The 14,006-nt window shown below is 58.2% G+C and overlaps 1 protein-coding gene across 1 annotated transcript in view; it reads left to right on the top strand.

The window, feature by feature from the left end:
* myo3b (myosin IIIB) overlaps positions 1-14,006 on the top strand; it is a gene marked incomplete at its 3' end in the record, with an annotated part of 495,246 nt that overhangs the window by 348,373 nt on the left and 132,867 nt on the right.

Here is a 14,006-nt window from a genome sequence, read left to right as displayed (position 1 = left end):
ACGTCACACCTCCCCCCATAAGAGCGAACCCGCAGGGTTAGCAAAACATTATCACTTATTATTAACCAACATCAGATTAGCACCAACAGAACAGAAATAAAATAGATTTTTCCATAGACAGAACAGCAGAGCCCACACCACAATGCCAAATTAGTACCGTCCCCCCCAGACCTACCCCCTGGACAAGGCATCAGCCACAATATTGTCTACGCCCTTCCTGTGACGGATGACAATATTGTAGCCCTGTACCAGCAGGGCCCAACGCATCAACCTTTGGTTGTGGTTGTACATCTGAGCTAGAAACACAAGGGGATTGTGGTCCGTGTAGATCAGCACTGGAAGAGAGCTGGACCCCACATACACCTCAAAGTGCTGGAGGGCGAGGAGCATCGCCAGCGTCTCCTTCTCAATGGTGGAATAGTTCAACTGATGCTGCTTGAACTTCACCGAGAAGTAGCAAACCGGATGACGCACGTCGCCCTCTCCCGCCTGTAACAGCACAGCTCCAGCCCCAGCAGCACTCGCGTCGACCTCCAACTGAAAAGGAGATGCAAAGTTAGGGGCTGCCAGAACAGGAGCACTGCACAAGAGAGATTTAGCAGCCTCGAAGGCGCACTGACACTCCGCGGACCACACAAAAGGCACAACGGGACTACATAAAGAGGTGAGAGGAGCAACCACCACCGAAAAGTTATTACAAAAACAACGGTAATACCCCGCCATCCCCAGGAAGCGACGTAACTCGCGCCTCGTGGAAGGGGCTGGATATGCGAGGATCGCCGTGACCTTAGCGTCCACTGGACGGACCTGCCCATGCCCCACCTGCTTGCCCAAGTAGGTCACAGTAGCCTTACCAAACTCACATTTAGCGAGGTTCAAGGTCAAAGACGCCTCAGCTAAACGTGCAAACACCACCTCCAAATTAGCAATGTGCTCCACCCACGTGTCAGAGTACACCACCACATCATCCAAGTACACATTGCATTTAGGCACACCCCCCAACACCATGTGCATCAGACGTTGAAACGTGGCCGGAGCGTTCCTCATCCCGAAGGCCATGACGGTGTACTGCAGAAAATGGTCAGGTATAACGAACGCCGAAATATCCGAGGCCCGCTCTGTCAGGGGGACCTGCCAGTACCCCTTCAAGAGATCGAGCTTTGTGATAAACACAGCGGGCCCAATACTATCTATGCAGTCATCCATCCTGGGTAACGGGAATGAGTCAGGCACCATCACAGCGTTTACCTTCCGGTAGTCAGTACAAAAACGGGGAGAGCCATCAGCCTTCGGAGCCAAAAGGCAAGGAGAGCTCCAAGGACTACGGCTATATTTAGCCATCCCATTCTCCAGAAGGTACAGAGCCTCCTTCTTCATTACCACTCTCTTCGCCACTGGACAACGATATGCATGTTGCTTAATGGGGTTCGCACTCCCAACATCAATATCGTGCTCCAGGACGGACGTCCTAGAAGGCACATCAGAGAATAACACTGGATATGTCAACAACAGATTCTTCACACCATCACCCTGTGCCTTGGGCAGGTACAGCAGACGAGCCGCGACGTCACTCATGAACTCAGAGTTAGTCAAACGCCCCGTCTGCTGACCCTCGGACAACACCTTTAAATCATCGTCCGGCAGGGGGTTTACACATGACAAAAAAACAGCTGGAACAGCTCCCGGGCTCCCAGACTGCACCTCCTGCGTACCCCCACCAGTTCGGGTGAGATATTTCTTTAACATGTTGATATGACACAACCGCGTCTTCCTGCGCCTCTCGGGCGTACATATCACATAATTGGTGTCTGATACTTTCCTCTCTACTCTATAGGGCCCCGAAAACCGGGCAGAGAGCGCTGACCCAGGCATGGGCAGCAAAACCAGCACCTCATCGCCAGCCTTGAACTGCCATGCTCCAATTGACAAGTCACAATGTTACATAATTATACAATTGCGCAAACTAACGAGCCCCCATGTCATGTACAGAGGTCTAACGACCGCACAGTATAGTTGCTGGAGCAGGCTGTACATGAACAGAAACAGCCCCTCTCAGTAAATGCTTTTCAAACAGTCCCGGGTAGGCAGATAGTAAACGAAGACGTTTCAAATGGTAAATAATATTTATTTTATGTGGGGCTTCAAACCCACGGCTTTTCCCAAAGGGAAAAGAGATGTTATTTCAGTGGGGATTTAAACCCAGTCCACACAAAGGGAAAAAGGTAAGGGGAGAACAAACACGGTATACATACAGACAAACAAACAATTAACAAGATAACTGCGTGTCCGTTATAGGACACCACCACAAACTAGGATCGATCCACACCAAGTGGTCACTAACACAAAGCCACCATGTATGTCGTTTCCACCGCGACAGCTAGCAGAAAAGGCAACCTCTTCACTCCACTCTGAGACGTGGCAGTGACTCCAATGCGGCGCCCCATGTGTGTGCCATCTTCCAGGTTATATCCACTCATCCAACTGACTGCCCACAGGTGTAATCAAGCAGGTGCAATCAGCTCAATCAGGAGGATGAGTGGTATCTGGGAAAGGAGAAAGAGAAACAGGATTAGAAGATGACACATCACACAAACAAGAATAACATAACACATACTAATGATACTAACCTGATGTTCACATGGTCTTCCAAATACAGTAATAATGATAATGACCAACCCACGTACGTCACACGCTGTGTCACCTGGTGACGCGCTGTTCTTTTAGTGTCACCTGGTGACGCGCTGTTCTTTTAGTGTCACCTGGTGACGCGCTGTTCTTTTAGTGTCACGCTGTGTCACCTGGTGACGCGCTGTTCTTTTAGTGTCACCTGGTGACGCGCTGTTCTTTTAGTGTCACCTGGTGACGCGCTGTTCTTTTAGTGTCACGCTGTGTCACCTGGTGACGCGCTGTTCTTTTAGTGTCACCTGGTGACGCGCTGTTCTTTTAGTGTCACGCTGTGTCACCTGGTGACGCGCTGTTCTCTTAGTGTCACGCTGTGTCACCTGGTGACGCGCTGTTCTCTTAGTGTCACCTGATGACGCGCTGTTCTTTTAGTGTCACCTGGTGACGCGCTGAACTTTTAGTGTCACCTGGTGACGCGCTGTTCTTTTAGTGTCATCTGGTGACGCGCTGTTATTTTAGTGTCACCTGGTGACGCGCTGTTCTCTTAGTGTCATGCTGTGTCACCTGGTGATGTGCTGTTCTTTTAGTGTCACCTGGTGACACGCTGTTCTTTTAGTGTCACCTGGTGACGCGCTGTTCTCTTAGTGTCATGCTGTGTCACCTGGTGATGCGCTGTTCTTTTAGTGTCACCTGGTGACGCGCTGTTCTCTTAGTGTCACCTGGTCATGCGCTGTTCTCTTAGTGTCACCTGGTGACGCGCTGTTCTCTTAGTGTCACCTGGTGACGCGCTGTTCTTTTAGTGTCACCTGGTGACGCGCTGTTCTTTTAGTGTCACCTGGTGACGCGCTGTTCTCTTAGTGTCATGCTGTGTCACCTGGTGATGCGCTGTTCTTTTAGTGTCACCTGGTGACGCGCTGTTCTTTTAGTGTCACCTGGTGACGCGCTGTTCTCTTAGTGGCATGCTGTGTCACCTGGTGATGCGCTGTTCTTTTATAGTCACCTGGTGACGCGCTGTTCTCTTAGTGTCACTTGGTGACGCGCTGTTCTCTTAGGCCCTGTCCACACGAGCGTTTGGATTTAATATGACCGAAGTTTGAAAAAATAAAACTCCGTCCACACGGTGAACACATGTGAACAACCGTGTATAACTGCGTACTCACGGCAGAGCTGGGAACCCAGCAACCGATACATTTAGTACAATGCCAAAACAGTAGGCGGCGATGTTGTTCAGACATGAAGGCCATTTCAACCAATCAGAAAAGGCTGAACGCTCACTAAACTTCCTGTTGGGTCGTGATCTGCCATTAATTCACTGAAGAAGAAGAAGTAAACTTCCTGTTTAGAAGCACAGCTGGACCCTATTGATCATTTTGCCAACGGAACATATATTTTCAGCAAAGAAAGAAACTGCAATAAACAAACGGATACATTCACTGTGTTCTGCCTCTCATTTTGTTGATGAAATAAAACCATCAGCAACACAATTTACCACCAAGAGCGGATAGTTTAGTCTCACAAAAGACCGCCGGTGTTGTTAGCTACATGCTAATGTGAATGGCTATATCCATGTATAGTATATAGCTTAAATGCTAACGTAATGTGGTAACGTTACCGATATGAAATGGATGCAAACGTTATTTAACACATTGCAGAATGGGTACAATACAATACGGCTCAATACAAACAATTGTTAAGGGGATGCAGTCTGGACTGGGTTCCTTATAACAATAACTTGACAACACATGAGTTTAGTTTAGCTGCAGCTACATGTTTTCTCTGAGCGTCAACAGACATCAGTCGATCACAACACTCTTCAACACAGACGATACGTTTTGAACAAAAGTTTGTTACAATCATTTTCATATAACGCTACTTGGGACAGCTCTGCTGTAAACACTGGTGTAGTTGGCACTGCTCTAATCTCTCTACCCCGCGGTCTGCCGTGAACATGGGGAATAATTGCGACAGCTCTGCTGTAAACACTGGGAATAACCTCGGTTGCTATGCCCACACGCAACTGCAAAACTGCACAACTCCACCCTGGCCACCGGTTTCAAAGACCGCGGTTGCAGTGTAGCAAATCCCCGGTTGTGTGTGGACGAACAGTGCAACTGCGCACATACAATCATGGTTATATTAAAACCAGCATTCGTGTGGACGGGGCCTTAGTGTCACCTGGTGACGCGCTGTTCTCTTAGTGTCACACTGAGAGTGAGAGAGAGAGAGAGAGGGGGAGAGAGAGAGATAGGGGGGAGATCTCCTGTTTGTACCCTCTGCCATTGGGTCCGTATCATCCCACTCAAGCCGGCCAGGAATAACACTGACAGGCTGAATGGCTAAACTGCGCCTTTAGTGAAAACTGATTTGAATGTGTTGCTCCAGATCAAAGGCCCCTCTGATGTCGGCAAGGAGTGCTTTGTATATACCATCAAAGAAATAACAGGTATCAACAGGAATTAGGAGCGAGGAGAGGCAGGGAGGGGAGTGAGGAGAGGCAGGGAGGAGAGGTAGGGAGGGGAGCGAGGAGAGGCAGGGAGGGGAGGGGAGCGAGGAGAGGCAGGGAGGAGAGGTAGGGAGGAGAGGCAGGGAGGGGAGCGAGGAGAGGCAGGGAGGAGAGTTAGGGAGGAGAGGTAGGGAGAGGAGCGAGGAGAGGCAGGGGGGAGAGGTAGGGAGGGGAGCGAAGAGAGGCAGGGAGGAGAGGTAGGGAGGGGAGCGAGGAGAGGCAGGGAGGGGAGCGAGGAGAGGCAGGGAGGGGAGCGAGGAGAGGTAGGGAGGAGAGGTAGGGAGGGGAGCGAGGAGAGGCAGGGAGGGGAGCGAGGAGAGGCAGGGAGGAGAGGCAGGGAGGAGAGGCAGGGAGGGGAGGTAGGGAGGGGAGGCAGGGAGGAGAGGCAGGGAGGGGAGCGAGGAGAGGCAGGGAGGAGAGTTAGGGAGGAGAGGTAGGGAGAGGAGCGAGGAGAGGCAGGGGGGAGAGGTAGGGAGGGGAGCGAAGAGAGGCAGGGAGGAGAGGTAGGGAGGGGAGCGAGGAGAGGCAGGGAGGGGAGCGAGGAGAGGCAGGGAGGGGAGCGAGGAGAGGCAGGGAGGAGAGGTAGGGAGGGGAGCGAGGAGAGGCAGGGAGGGGAGCGAGGAGAGGCAGGGAGGAGAGGCAGGGAGGAGAGGCAGGGAGGGGAGGTAGGGAGGGGAGGCAGGGAGGAGAGGCAGGGAGGAGAGGTAGGGAGGAGAGGTAGGGAGGGGAGCGAGGAGAGGCAGGGAGGGGAGGCAGGGAGGAGAGGTAGGGAGGAGAGGTAGGGAGGAGAGGTAGGGAGGGGAGGTAGGGAGGGGAGGCAGGGAGGAGAGGTAGGGAGGAGAGGTAGGGAGGAGAGGCAGGGAGGAGACGCAGGGAGGGGAGCGAGGAGAGGCAGGGAGGAGAGCGAGGAGAGGCAGGGAGGGGAGCGAGGAGAGGCAGGGAGGAGAGGCAGGGAGGAGAGGCAGGGAGGGGAGGTAGGGAGGGGAGGCAGGGAGGAGAGGCAGGGAGGAGAGGTAGGGAGGAGAGGTAGGGAGGGGAGCGAGGAGAGGCAGGGAGGGGAGGGGAGCGAGGAGAGGCAGGGAGGAGAGGTAGGGAGGGGAGGTAGGGAGGGGAGGCAGGGAGGAGAGGTAGGGAGGAGAGGTAGGGAGGAGAGGCAGGGAGGAGAGGCAGGGAGGGGAGCGAGGAGAGGCAGGGAGGAGAGGTAGGGAGGAGAGGCAGGGAGGGTAGCGAGGAGAGGCAGGGAGGAGAGGTAGGGAGGAGAGGCAGGGAGGAGAGGTAGGGAGGGGAGCGAGGAGAGGCAGGGAGGAGAGGTAGGGAGGAGAGGCAGGGAAAGTCAAGTCAAGTCAAGAGTCAAGTCAAGAGTTTTAATTGTCACGGCATACAGGTATACAATGAAATGCGGGTGGTCTTGCAATACAGTGGTACATATAATAGAATCAAAAGAAGAAAACAACATTGTGCAGTAACAGGTAACAGGTAACATGGAGTGACATCTCGGTATCTGTACATAGTTATTTACAGAGCATGTGGGACATGCTAGTTAGCTTTGGTAGTGCAATACACTGTTCCTGTTATTCTAATTTAAAGTGTCCTTTCCTTTGGCCATAAGTGTGCGTGTGTGCGACATGAGTGTGTGCCCGCTCATGTTAAAGTGTTAAGTGGCTGCTCGTGTGTGAGCGTGCACAGTGTGCGTGTCGTGTGTGTGTTCATGTGTGCTTGTGTGTGGACAGTTCAATGTTCTGAGCACTCAATGTTCATTGTTCATGGCTCTGATGGCCTGGGGGAAGAAGCTGAGCCTAAGCCACTCTGTCCTAGTAGCTGGGGTTCGCAGGCGTCTGCCTGACCTCAGCAGCTGAAACAGGCTGTTATTGGGGTGGTGAGGGTCTTTCATTATCCTGCAGGCTCTGGATTTGCACCTCTTGTTGTATAGAACCTGCAGGGGGGGTAGTGCAATACCCGTGGTACGCTCGGCTGAGCGCACCACTCTCTGTAGGGCCTTCTTGTCCTGTGCCGTGCTGTTTCCATACCAGGCAGTGATGTTTCCGGTCAGGATGCTCTCTACAGCTCCTGAGTAGAAGGACTGGAGTATCTTTCCCGATACTCTGAACTTCCTTAACTGTCTCAGGTGGTAGAGACGCTGTTTCGCCTTCTTTACTACTGTGTCTATGTGTGTTGACCATGTCAGGTCCTCTGAGACCTGGAGCGAGGGGAGCGAGGAGAGGCAGGGAGGAGAGGTAGGGAGGAGAGACAGGGAGGAGAGCGAGGAGAGGCAGGGAGGAGAGGTAGGGAGGAGAGGTAGGGAGGGGAGCGAGGAGAGGCAGGGAGGAGAGGTAGGGAGGAGAGGCAGGGAGGAGAGGTAGGGAGGGGAGCAGGCCACGTGAGCGGATCGGCGCGGGCGAGAAATCCGCTCTTCGCTCTTTAAAGCTTGGTCTGCTCCGCTAATCGCTCATGTTGACCCCGCCCCCAAGTCGCTCTCCGCTCGCTCACCGCTCACCTTGAATCGAGCGCTCCCCGCTCCCCGCGCCACATCGCTCGGCAGATTTTTTTTTTTGGAGCATGGTGTAAATGAGCTCAAACTACAACAGTCTACACCCCCTGGGTCCCTTAACAATTGTTTGTATTGAGCCGCATTGTAATTGTACCCATTCTGCAATGTTAAATAACGTTGTTTATCCATTCACTAGCTCTATTAAGCGATGATAGCTAGCCTAGCCACAATGCTATGGTCGCTGCCATTAACGTTAGCATGTAAGCTAACGACAACAACAATGGCGTCAAAACTTTTTCTAACAGGATGTGAGTGACAAAGCCTGAACAGGATATCACAGGTTCACCCTTCTCATTGGTTGAAAATGGCCTTCATGTTTGTACATCGCCATCTGTTGCTTTGGCATTGTACTACATGTATATTACATCAGTGTTAAACCACTGTGAGCGGCCTGGAGTGGATTGGAGCGGAGGAGAACTCTCGCTCCGGACGTCGCGCCGACCCATTTTAAAACCCACTCCTCGCTCACGTCAAAACCGCCCGCTCCGCTCCCCGCGCCGCTCCGATCCGCTCACATGCACTGGAGGGGAGCGAGGAGAGGCAGGAAGGAGAGGCAGGGAGGAGAGGTAGGGAGGAGAGGTAGGGAGGAGAGGCAGGGAGGAGAGGTAGGGAGGAGAGGCAGGGAGGAGAGGTAGGGAGGAGAGGTAGGGAGGAGAGGCAGGGAGGAGAGGTAGGGAGGAGAGGCAGGGAGGGGAGCGAGGAGAGGCAGGGAGGAGAGGCAGGGAGGAGAGGTAGGGAGGGGAGCGAGGAGAGGCAGGGAGGAGAGGTAGGGAGGGGAGCGAGGATAGGTAGGGAGGAGAGGCAGGGAGGGGAGCGAGGAGAGGCAGGGAGGGGAGCGAGGAGAGGCAGGGAGGGGAGCGAGGAGAGGCAGGGAGGGGAGCGAGGAGAGGCAGGGAGGAGAGGTAGGAAGGGGAGCGAGTAGAGGTAAGGAGGAGAGGTAGGGAGGAGAGGTAGGAGGAGAGGCAGGGAGGAGAGGTAGGGAGGGGAGGCAGGGAGGGGAGGCAGGAGAGGTAGGGAGGGGAGCGAGGAGAGGCAGGGAGGAGAGGTAGGGAGGAGAGGCAGGGAGGAGAGCAAGGGAGGAGAGGTAGGGAGGAGAGGTAGGGAGGAGAGGCAGGGAGGAGAGGCAGGGAGGAGAGGTAGGGAAGGGAGCGAGGAGAGGTAGGGAGGAGAGGTAGGGAGGAGTGGTAGGGAGGAGAGGTATGGAGGAGAGCGAGGGAGGAGAGGTAGGGAGGAGAGGTAGGGAGGAGAGGTAGGGAGGAGAGCGAGGGAGGAGAGGTAGGGAGGAGAGGTAGGGAGGAGAGGCAGGGAGGAGAGGCAGGGAGGAGAGGTAGGGAGGAGAGGTAGGGAGGGGAGCGAGGAGAGGCAGGGAGGGGAGGTAGGGAGGGGAGGTAGGGAGGAGAGGCAGGGAGGAGAGGTAGAGAGGAGAGGCAGGGAGGAGAGGCAGGGAGGAGAGGCAGGGAGGGGAGCCAGGAGAGGCAGGGAGGGGAGGTAGGGAGGAGAGGCAGGGAGGAGAGGTAGGGAGGGGAGCGAGGATAGGTAGGGAGGAAAGCGAGGGGAGGTAGGGAGGGGAGGTAGGGAGGAGAGGTAGGGAGGAGAGGGAGGCAGGAGAGGCAGGGAGGAGAGGTAGGGAGGAGAGGCAGGGAGGGGAGCGAGGAGAGGCAGGGAGGAGAGCGAGGAGAGGCAGGGAGGGGAGTGAGGAGAGGCAGGAGGAGAGGTAGGGAGGAGTGGTAGGGAGGAGAGGCAGGGAGGGGAGCAAGGGAGGAGAGGTAGGGAGGAGAGGTAGGGAGGAGATGCAGGGAGGAGAGGCAGGGAGGAGAGGTAGGGAAGGGAGCGAGGAGAGGTAGGGAGGAGAGGTAGGGAGGAGAGGTAGGGAGGAGTGGTAGGGAGGAGAGCGAGGGAGGAGAGGTAGGGAGGAGAGGTAGGGAGGAGAGCGAGAGAGGAGAGGTAGGGAGGAGAGGTAGGGAGGAGAGGCAGGGAGGGGAGCGAGGAGAGGCAGGGAGGGGAGCGAGGAGAGGCAGGGAGGGGAGCGAGGAGAGGCAGGGAGGAGAGGCAGGGAGGAGAGCGAGGAGAGGCAGGGAGGGGAGCGAGGAGCGGCAGGGAGGGGAGCGAGGAGAGGCAGGGAGGAGAGGTAGGGAGGAGAGGTAGGGAGGAGAGGCAGGGAGGAGAGGCAGGGAGGAGAGGTAGGGAAGGGAGCGAGGAGAGGTAGGGAGGAGAGGTAGGGAGGAGAGGTAGGGAGGAGTGGTAGGGAGGAGAGGTAGGGAGGAGAGCGAGGGAGGAGAGGTAGGGAGGAGAGCGAGGGAGGAGAGGTAGGAGGAGAGGTAGGGAGGAGAGGTAGGGAGGGAGCGAGGAGAGGTAGGGAGGAGAGGTAGGGAGGGGAGCGAGGAGAGGCAGGGAGGGGAGGTAGGGAGGGGAGGTAGGGAGGAGAGGCAGGGAGGAGAGGTAGAGAGTGGAGGTAGGGAGGAGAGGCAGGGAGGAGAGGTAGCGAGGAGAGGCAGGGAGGAGAGGCAGGGAGGGGAGCGAGGAGAGGCAGGGAGGGGAGCGAGGAGAGGCAGGGAGGAGAGGTAGGAGGAGGTAGGGAGGGGAGCGAGGAGAGGCAGGGAGGAGAGGTAGGGAGGAGAGGTAGGGAGGAGAGGCAGGGAGGGGAGCGAGGAGAGGCAGGGAGGAGAGGTAGGGAGGAGAGGCAGGGAGGGGAGAGGGAGGAGGCAGGGAGGAGAGGTAGGAAGGGGAGCGAGGAGAGGCAGGGAGGAGAGGTAGGGAGGAGAGGTAGGGAGGAGAGGCAGGGAGGGGAGCGAGGAGAGGCAGGGAGGAGAGGTAGGGAGGAGAGGTAGGGAGGAGAGGCAGGGAGGGGAGCGAGGAGAGGTAGGGAGGAGAGGCAGGGAGGGGAGCGAGGAGAGGCATGGAGGAGAGGTAGGGAGGAGAGGTAGGAGGAGAGGCAGGGAGGAGGAGGGAGGAGAGGTAGGGAGGCGAATGAGGGGAGGAGGCAGGAGGGAGGAGAGGTAGGGAGGAGAGGTAGGGAGGGAGAGGAGGAGGAGGAGGGAGGAGAGGTAGGGAGGAGAGGTAGGGAGGAGAGGTAGGGAGGGGAGGGGGGGAGGAGGGGTAGGGAGGGGAGGCAGGGAGGAGAGGTAGGGAGGGGAGCGAGGAGAGGCAGGGAGGAGAGGTAGGGAGGAGAGGCAGGGAGGAGAGCAAGGGAGGAGAGGTAGGGAGGAGAGGCAGGGAGGAGAGGAGGAGGAGAGGTGGAGGAGACGGAGAGGTAGGGGAGGAGAGGTAGGGAGGGAGGTAGGGAGGAGAGCGAGGGAGGAGAGCGAGGGAGGAGAGGTAGGGAGGAGAGAGGGAGGAGAGGTAGGGAGGAGAGGTAGGAGGAGAGGTAGGGAGGAGAGGTAGGGAGGAGAGGGAGGGAGAGAGAGGAGGAGAGGCAGGAGGGAGCGAGGGAGAGGCAGGGAGGGAGCGAGGAGAGGCAGGGAGGAGAGGTAGGGAGTTGAGGTAGGGAGGGGAGCGAGGAGAGGCAGGGAGGGGAGGTAGGGAGGGGAGGTAAGGAGGAGAGGCAGGGAGGAGAGGTAGAGAGTGGAGGTAGGGAGGAGAGGCAGGGAGGAGAGGTAGCGAGGAGAGGCAGGGAGAGAGGCAGGGAGGGGAGTGAGGAGAGGCAGGGAGGGGAGGTAGAGGGGAGGTAGGGAGGAGAGGCAGGGAGGAGAGGTAGAGAGTGGAGGTAGGGAGGAGAGGCAGGGAGGAGAGGTAGCGAGGAGAGGCAGGGAGGAGAGGCAGGGAGGGGAGCGAGGAGAGGCAGGGAGGGGAGGTAGGAAGGGAGGTAGGGAGGAGAGGCAGGGAGGAGAGGTAGAGAGTGGAGGTAGGGAGGGGAGGTAGGGAGGAGAGGTAGGGAGGAGAGGGAGGGAGGAGAGGCAAGGAGGAGAGGTAGGGAGGAGAGGCAGGGAGGGGAGCGAGGAGAGGCAGGGAGAAGAGCGAGGAGAGGCAGGGAGGGGAGCGAGGAGAAGCAGGGAGGGGAGCGAGGAGAGGCAGGGAGGAGAGGTAGGGAGGAGAGGTAGGGACGAGAGGCAGGGAGGGGAGCGAGGAGAGGCAGGGAGGAGAGGTAGGAAGGGGAGCGAGGAGAGGTAGGGAGGAGAGGTAGGGAGGAGAGGTAGGAGGAGAGGCAGGGAGGGGAGCGAGGAGAGGTAGGGAGGAGAGGTAGGGAGGAGAGGTAGGGAGGAGGAGGGAGGGGAGGCAGGGAGGAGAGGTAGGGAGGGGAGCGAGGAGAGGCAGGGAGGAGAGCAAGGGAGGAGAGGTAGGGAGGAGAGGTAGGGAGGAGAGGCAGGGAGGAGAGGCAGGGAGGAGAGGTAGGGAAGGGAGCGAGGAGAGGTAGGGAGGAGAGGTAGGGAGGAGTGGTAGGGAGGAGAGCGAGGGAGGAGAGCGAGGGAGGAGAGGTAGGGAGGAGAGGTAGGAGGAGAGGTAGGGAGGAGAGCGAGGGAGGAGAGGTAGGGAGGAGAGGTAGGGAGGAGAGGTAGGGAGGAGAGGCAGGGAGGGGAGCGAGGAGAGGCAGGGAGGAGAGGCAGGGAGGGGAGCGAGGAGAGGCAGGGAGGAGAGGTAGGGAGTTGAGGTAGGGAGTTGAGGTAGGGAGGGGAGCGAGGAGAGGCAGGGAGGGGAGGTAGGGAGGGGAGGTAAGGAGGAGAGGCAGGGAGGAGAGGTAGAGAGTGGAGGTAGGGAGGAGAGGCAGGGAGGAGAGGTAGCGAGGAGAGGCAGGGAGGAGAGGCAGGGAGGGGAGTGAGGAGAGGCAGGGAGGGGAGGTAGGGAGGGGAGGTAGGGAGGAGAGGCAGGGAGGAGAGGTAGAGAGTGGAGGTAGGGAGGAGAGGCAGGGAGGAGAGGTAGCGAGGAGAGGCAGGGAGGAGAGGCAGGGAGGGGAGCGAGGAGAGGCAGGGAGGGGAGGTAGGAAGGGGAGGTAGGGAGGAGAGGCAGGGAGGAGAGGTAGAGAGTGGAGGTAGGGAGGAGAGGCAGGGAGGAGAGGTAGCGAGGAGAGGCAGGGAGGAGAGGCAGGGAGGGGAGCGAGGAGAGGCAGGGAGGGGAGCGAGGAGAGGCAGGGAGGGGAGCGAGGAGAGGCAGGGAGGAGAGGCAGGGAGGAGAGGTAGGGAGGGGAGTGAGGATAGGTAGGGAGGAAAGCGAGGGGAGGTAGGGAGGGGAGGTAGGGAGGAGAGGTAGGGAGGAGAGGGAGGGAGGAGAGGCAAGGAGGAGAGGTAGGGAGGAGAGGCAGGGAGGGGAGCGAGGAGAGGCAGGGAGAAGAGCGAGGAGAGGCAGGGAGGGGAGCGAGGAGAAGCAGGGAGGGGAGCGAGGAGAGGCAGGGAGGAGAGGTAGGGAGGAGAGGTAGGGACGAGAGGCAGGGAGGGGAGCGAGGAGAGGCAGGGAGGAGAGGTAGGAAGGGGAGCGAGGAGAGGTAGGGAGGAGAGGTAGGAAGGAGAGGTAGGAGGAGAGGCAGGGAGGGGAGCGAGGAGAGGTAGGGAGGAGAGGTAGGGAGGAGAGGTAGGGAGGAGAGGTAGGGAGGGGAGGCAGGGAGGAGAGGTAGGGAGGGGAGCGAGGAGAGGCAGGGAGGAGAGGTAGGGAGGAGAGGCAGGGAGGAGAGGTAGGGAGGAGAGGTAGGGAGGAGAGGTAGGTAGGAGAGGTAGGGAGGAGAGGCAGGGAGGAGAGGCAGGGAGGAGAGGTAGGGAGGGGAGCGAGGAGAGGTAGGGAGGAGAGGTAGGGAGGAGAGGTAGGGAGGAGTGGTAGGGAGGAGAGGTAGGGAGGAGAGAGAGGGAGGAGAGGTAGGGAGGAGAGGTAGGGAGGAGAGGTAGGGAGGAGAGCGAGGGAGGAGAGGTAGGGAGGAGAGGTATGGAGGAGAGGTAGGGAGGAGAGGCAGGGAGGGGAGCGAGGAGAGGCAGGGAGGAGAGGTAGGGAGGAGAGGTAGGGAGGGGAGCGAGGAGAGGCAGGGAGGGGAGGTAGGGAGGGGAGGTAGGGAGGAGAGGCAGGGAGGAGAGGTAGCGTGGAGAGGCAGGGAGGAGAGGCAGGGAGGGGAGCGAGGAGAGGCAGGGAGGGGAGCGAGGAGAGGCAGGAAGGGGAGCGAGGAGAGGCAGGGAGGAGAGGTAGGGAGGAGAGGCAGGGAGGAGAGGTAGGGAGGAGAGGTAGGGAGGAGAGGCAGGGAGGAGAGGTAGGGAGGGGAGCGAGGATAGGTAGGGAGGAAAGCGAGGAGAGGTAGGGAGGGGAGGTAGGGAGGGGAGGTAGGGAGGAGAGGTAGGGAGGAGAGGGAGGGAGGAGAGGCAGGGAGGAGAGGTAGGGAGGAGAGGCAGGGAGGGGAGCGAGGAGAGGCAGGGAGGAGAGCGA

The sequence above is a fragment of the Notolepis coatsorum genome, assembly GCF_963971535.1.
Source record: "Notolepis coatsorum genome assembly, chromosome: 5".
Lineage (NCBI taxonomy): Eukaryota > Metazoa > Chordata > Actinopteri > Aulopiformes > Paralepididae > Notolepis > Notolepis coatsorum.
Note: the sequence above shows the minus strand (reverse complement) of the source record. Positions and strands in the feature narration are given on the sequence as shown.